The sequence below is a fragment of the Triticum dicoccoides genome, chromosome 4B (genome assembly GCF_002162155.2).
Source record: "Triticum dicoccoides isolate Atlit2015 ecotype Zavitan chromosome 4B, WEW_v2.0, whole genome shotgun sequence".
NCBI lineage: Eukaryota > Viridiplantae > Streptophyta > Magnoliopsida > Poales > Poaceae > Triticum > Triticum dicoccoides.
This window is the reverse complement of record NC_041387.1, coordinates 58,010,639-58,017,145: the sequence shown is the minus strand read 5'-3', so window position 1 is coordinate 58,017,145 and position 6,507 is coordinate 58,010,639.

Below are 6,507 nucleotides of genomic sequence, written 5' to 3'. Positions count from 1 at the left end.
CATGAATGTAAAGTCGGTGAGAAATACGTACTCCCCCAAGCTTAGGCTTTTGCCTAAGTTGGCCTAATACCAATGACCGCCTGGCTGATATCCATAAGAGTAGCCGGGGTAGTACTGAGATGAAGAGGCGACCGCCTCCTGAGCAGCAGCGTGTTGGCAAGCTGCCTCCATTCCCCTCTCATATTCAGTGGCTTCTTCCCTGGTGACAACATATCTTCCTTTTGTCTGATAATTAAAAAGGTAGGGAGCAGGAAGAGTAACAGGGACGACATTGCGTCTGTTATAGGTTAGTCGATAATGGAGGAATTGTTCATTCCGCTCAAGAAAATGATGATCAAACATAGCTTCTTTATCCAAATAAACAGGAGGTACAATCATATCCCCCTCTCGTGGAGCTATATTAAGAAAATTAGCCACACGGGTTGCATAAATTCCTCCAAAAAAGTCTCCCTTATTATTATTATTATTATGCAACCTACGTGCAACTATTGCCCCCAAGTTATAACCTCTATAACCTGACACAGTACTCTTGAGGACACAAAGATCAGGAGCACACATGTGACATACTTCGTCCTTATCGTTAATGCGTCTACCAATAAAGAGAGCAAAGTAATGTATAGCAGGAAAAATGGATGCTCCCTATGGTAGCTTGTGTTATGTCCCTAGATTCTCCCACAGTAATACTAGCAAGAAAATCTCTAACTTCAGATTTGGGAGGATTATTAATATCACCCCACTGAGGGAGTTTGCAAGCAGTTGTGAAATCCTCTAAATCCATGGTATTAGATGTATCATAAATATCAAACATAACACTAGGAGAATTACGCGAAGAAATATATTCGAACCTCCGCACAAAGGAATCAGTCAATTGATAATATTGAGGACAATTATCTTGTAAGAAGTCCTCAAGCTCAGCATTACGCACATACGCGTCAAATTCCCCCTTGAAGCCTGCTTCAACATAAAATCATCGGATGGCCACTCGCAAGCCCGTACATTTGTGTCCCTTGGCAAATTAACATCTTGTTCACGTATAGAAATCCTTGGCCCTTTCTTTGCCGAGGAACCACCTTGGTACATTCTTCTAAGCATATTTCTTTTTCTGAAAATTTCTGAAATTTTAGTAACTTCAAAATAAAAGTGAATAAAACTAAACCAGATTGATAGCAACTACTCCTACAAGTGCCTAGAGCCTATATCATGCATTGGAATTGCTTGGGACCTTAAAAATTTAACATGCAAGCTCAAGAACATGGTCATCTAGGCAGCAAAAATTTGCAATGAATAAAGCACTAGAACAAAAACGATTTGGACCAATGGAGGAGTCACATACCAAGCAACAATCTCCCAAAGCAGTTTTGCGAGTGGAGCTTTGAGCTAAGAGATCGAAAATCACAGCAAAACGAGCTAGAACTCGGGCTTGAGCTGAATGGGGATTTTTTTGGGTAGAAGATGAAGTGTGTGGGTGCTAGCATAAGTGGAGGGGGGCCACCAGGGGCCCACGAGACAGGGGGCGCGCCCTACAGGGGGGCCCTCCTCTATTCTAGCCTGGTGCTTGCCCCTCCTGCAGTGTTTTCAGTGCCGAAAATCCTCAAATATTCCAGAAAAATCATACTAAATTTGCAGGGCATTTGGAGCACTTTTATTTTCAGACTATTTTTTAATGCACGGATAATTCAGAAAACAGATGGATAATACTATTTTTTGCTTTATTTATTCTAAATAACAGAAACTAAAAAGAGGGTACAGAAGGTTGTGCCTTCTAGTTTCATCCATCTCGTGATCATCAAAATGAACCCACTAACAAGGTTGATCAAGTCTTGTTAACAAACTCATTCCGAATAACATGGAACCGGAGAAATTTCGAATAACACTAAGTTACCTCAACGGGGATATGAAAATCCCCAACAATAAGAATATCATACTTGTTCTTGACAGTAGGGAGAGGAAATTCAAAACCTCCAAAAATGATAGTTGGAACTTTTTCAATAGAATTGATGCTATGAACTTGAGATTGTTTCCTCGGAAAGTGTACCGTATGCTCATTACCATTAACATGAAAAGTGACATTGCCTTTGCTGCAATCAATAACAGCCCCTGCAGTATTAAGAAAAGGTCTACCATGGATAATAGACATACTATCGTCCTCAGGAATATCAATAATAACAAAATCCATTAAGATAGTGATGTTTGCAACCACAACAGGCACATCCTCACAAATACCGACAGGTATAGCAGTTGATTTATCGGCCATTTGCAAAGATATTTCAGTAGGTGTCAACTTATTCAATTCAAGTCTACGATATAAAGAGAGAGGCATAACACTAACACCGGCTCCAAGATCACATAAAGCAGTTCTAACATAATTTCTTTTAATGGAGCATGGTATAGTTGGTACACCCAGATCTCCAAGTTTCTTTGGTATTCCACCCTTAAAAGTGTAATTAGCAAGCATGGTGGAAATTTCAGCTTCCGGTATCTTTCTTTTGTTTGTGATGATATCCTTCATATACTTAGCATAAGGATTTACTTTAAGCATATCAGTTAAGCGCATACGTAAGAAAATAGGTCTAATCATTTCAGCAAAGCGCTCAAAATCCTCATCATCCTTTGACTTGGATGGTTTAGGAGGAAACAACATGGGTTTCTGAACCCATGGTTCTCCTTCTTTACCGTGCTTCCTAGCAACCAAATCTCTCTTATCATAAGGTTGATTCTATGATTGTGGGTTATCAAGATCAACAGCAGGTTCAATCTCTACATCATTGTCTTTACTAGGTTGAGCATCAAAATGAACATCATCATTAACATTATCACTAGGTTCATGTTCATCACCTAATTGAGTTTCAGCATCAGAAATAGAAATATCATTGGGATTCTCAGGTGTGTCTACAGTAGGTTCACTAGGAGCATGCAAATTCCTATCATTTTTCTTTTTCTTCTTTTTAGAAGATGTAGGACCTTGAAGTATGTCTAGAGGGGGGTGATTAGACTACTTGACCAATTAAAAACTTAACCTTTTCCCAATTTTAGAGTTTGGTAGATTTTAGCAATCTTGGGACAAGTCAAGCAATCATCACACAATTCAAGAAAGCATGCAAAGAGTATATGAGCAGCGGAAATTAAAGCATGCAACTTGCAAGAAAGTAAAGGGAAGGGTTTGGAGGATTCAAACGCAATTGCAGACACGGATGTTTTTGGCATGGTTCCGATAGGTGGTGCTATCGTACATCCACGTTGATGGAGACTTCAACCCATGAAGGGTAACGGTTGCGCGAGTCCACGGAGGGCTCCACCCACGAAGGGTCCATGAAGAAGCAACCTTGTCTATCCCACCATGGCCGTCGCCCACGAAGGACTTGCCTCACTAGCGGTAGATCTTCACGAAGTAGGCGATCTCATTGCCCTTACAAACTCCTGGGTTCAACTCTACAATCTTGTCGGAGGCTCCCAAGTGACACCTAGCCAATCTAGGAGACACCACTCTCCAAGAAGTAACAAATGGTGCGTTGATGATGAACTCCTTGCTCTTGTGCTTCAAATGATAGTCTCCCCAACACTCAACTCTCTCTCATAGGATTCAGATCTGGTTGAAAGAAGATTTGAGTGGAAAGCAACTTGGGGAAGGTTAGAGATCCAGATTCATATGGTAGGAATGGAATATCTTGGCCTCAACACATGAGTAGGTGGTTCTCTCTCAGAAATGGTAAGTTGGAAGTGTAGGTTTGTGTGGGGACCCCCACTCATAAGTCGAGATCTCCGAATGCATGTGTACATTGATCCCAGAGATCAATGCTCACTGAACACACAGAAGCTAAATAACAAGAGTCTTACATCCATACATACCGTTTTACACAAGTAGGACCATTATGGCCAAGTCTCGAGTATAACATTGCAGCGGAAATCTTCGTCGATAACTTGGACCCATGCCCTCTGACCTAACCCTATAGGCATTCTGACAGGGAAGCGTCCTAGATCGCATGTCCGTCACCAAGGTACTCTTCATTTTATCATGTTCTTTCATGCCTAGCCAATAAAATAACCAGTGGCAATCCAATTAGTACTTTGAATGTACTCGCAAGCAACCCATGTTTTGGTTCAAGATACAACAATGCATGATATAGGTAAATTTTTGCAGAAAGCTAGTTTTGAGTGCAATGACATGTTCAACAACTTGTAAGGCATGCATCAGGAGAATTCGAGTAACCATGAGGACAGGTTATAGATATCAACATAAATAGAGTGGGCACCAACCCAACTCAATCATGTCAAGTCCTTTGACTTGACCCAAGTAGTTTTATCAACTCACACACACGGTTGTAAAACTCTGGACATAGTTTAAGTAGCACCGCCCAACTGTCCTTGACCGTGGACACGGCTATTCGAATAGTTTTACACTCTGCAGAGGTTGCACACTTTACCCACAAGATCCGAGGAACTTCCGTGTCATCCACGACCCGCGGTACCTCAAGTACCCGGGGTAAGCACCCGATCACTACCTTTCCCTAGACGACCCTAACATGGAGTCCACTCGATTGGTAGTAACCCCCGTGACCAACATTATCACATAACATTTTCGTGGAGCCACGCTCCTAAATCATCTCACATCACAAGCACGGGGTACCAACGGTGTGTCCGGTGCCCCATAAAAATGTTCTTGGCCGCCCTACCTGGCACGACCCCGTCCCGAGAGATAGCACCAACTCTCCCCCGTCACTATAATGCGGGCTCCAAGCTAGTATCGGCCTACATAATCAATAATGCCCTTTCCCATATAAGGGTAGAGTGGTTGCGCATGTAGGGTTGGGACAGTCATCAAATCTTAAATCTAATCCGTTTTCGAAAACAACACACACACTTGCCTCGGTACACCACTTTGTCATCAAGTGGTTACCCATCTCATCATCTCCCTCGGGCATAAGTGGCACCCGACGAGGTTTTCGAAAAGTCTTTTGAAAATGCTTTGTCTCCTTCACCATGCATATACCCGTCCCTTTTTGCGTAGCATCTACTTTAGCATCCTATCTACTCCCACCGTCATAACCCTCATAAGAAGGTAGGGTCATGCACAATGCAAGTATCAACGAGGAACTACGGTGGCAAACCATCGAAGTGGTTACCACCTCATCATGATTCCGTTGCAACAACAATATGGTGCTATATGACATGCATAAAAAGGGTTTCATAGACATGGTCAAAGGGCTGCTTGCCTGGCTCAACAAAGTCTTCCGGGTCTTCAAAGTCTTCTGGTCCAACTCCTTCGTCAGCAACGCAATCTATCATCGCAAAATAATAACAAGAAAAATAAGCCAATAATAAAACAGAAAAACCAAAGTGCTCAGAAAAATTTCAACTCATTTTTGTTAAATACTAGGATGAAAACTAAGAAGGGGAAAATTCTTAGTTTTGGATTTGGAGTGACATAACAGAAGGAATGGATTTACAAAGGTATATTTAAATGCTTAAAATCACATTTTAATATTTACAGTGAAGAAAAGGTTGCTGGATTTGAATGAAAGTTGCACCATTAAATAGGTGGGATTTTTACAAGAATTTAGGAACTGGAATTATTTCATTTGGATTAATATTTAGTCCAGAGGAATTTTTGTAAGTTTGACAGAAAAGAAAAAGAAGAAGTGCAGCAGGCTCAGGGGGGAAATCGGCCCGCGCGTGGCCGCCACGTCGAAGGCGTAAAGGCGGAGTACGCCTTTAGCCGACGGGCGAACCGGTGCGCACGCGTGCGACCCACCCGTCAGGGCGTGAGGCTGACGGACAGGGCCCACGGCTGTCGTCGTCTACCTCCGTCCAGAGGCAACGGCGAGCTTGCCGGCGGCGATATAGGGCACGGGGGGATGCATGGTTCGTACCGTTGGACTCGGGGGGATGTCGCCGTTCGGGTGGTGGTGGAGATGGTCGCCGGAGCAGCCTGGTTCGCCGGCGACGAGGTCACACGGTGGAGGTGCTTCGGGCGTCGATGGTTCCGGCCGTTCCCGGCTGCAAAAAGAGTGGGGAGAGTGGGGAAAGGGTCAGCGTGGCCGCGTGGTTCCAGATCGAGAGAAAACGGGGGCAGAGGAGGCCTGTACCGCGCAAACGCCGACGAGCCGAGGCGGCAGGGCTCGAGCTCGATCTTGAGCTCGGGCGGCTCTGGAGATGAATGGGGGGTGTGGGAGGGTGATTAGGAGTGTGGGGGAGCGACAGGGAGTGAGAGAGGGGCTCGGGGTCGCCTTATATAGGCTGGCCGAGGTCCACCGTGGGCTCGTGCACCGGCGGGCTCGTGCTCGTCGCTACGGGCCTCGGGAGAAGAGGGCGTGGTGTCTCAGGTGTTCCTGGACGTCGACTACGTCGGGAGAGATAGAGAGAGGGAGTGGGGAGAGGTCAGAGGCGCGCGCGTGTGAGCCGCGCCACTGGCGCGCTCGGGCGGCCGGTGTTTGCTAGCGCGGAGGCGCGGGGAGGAGGAGAGAGGAAGGGTACAGCACCGTGTCGTGACGCGGACGTCGAGGGGCGTTG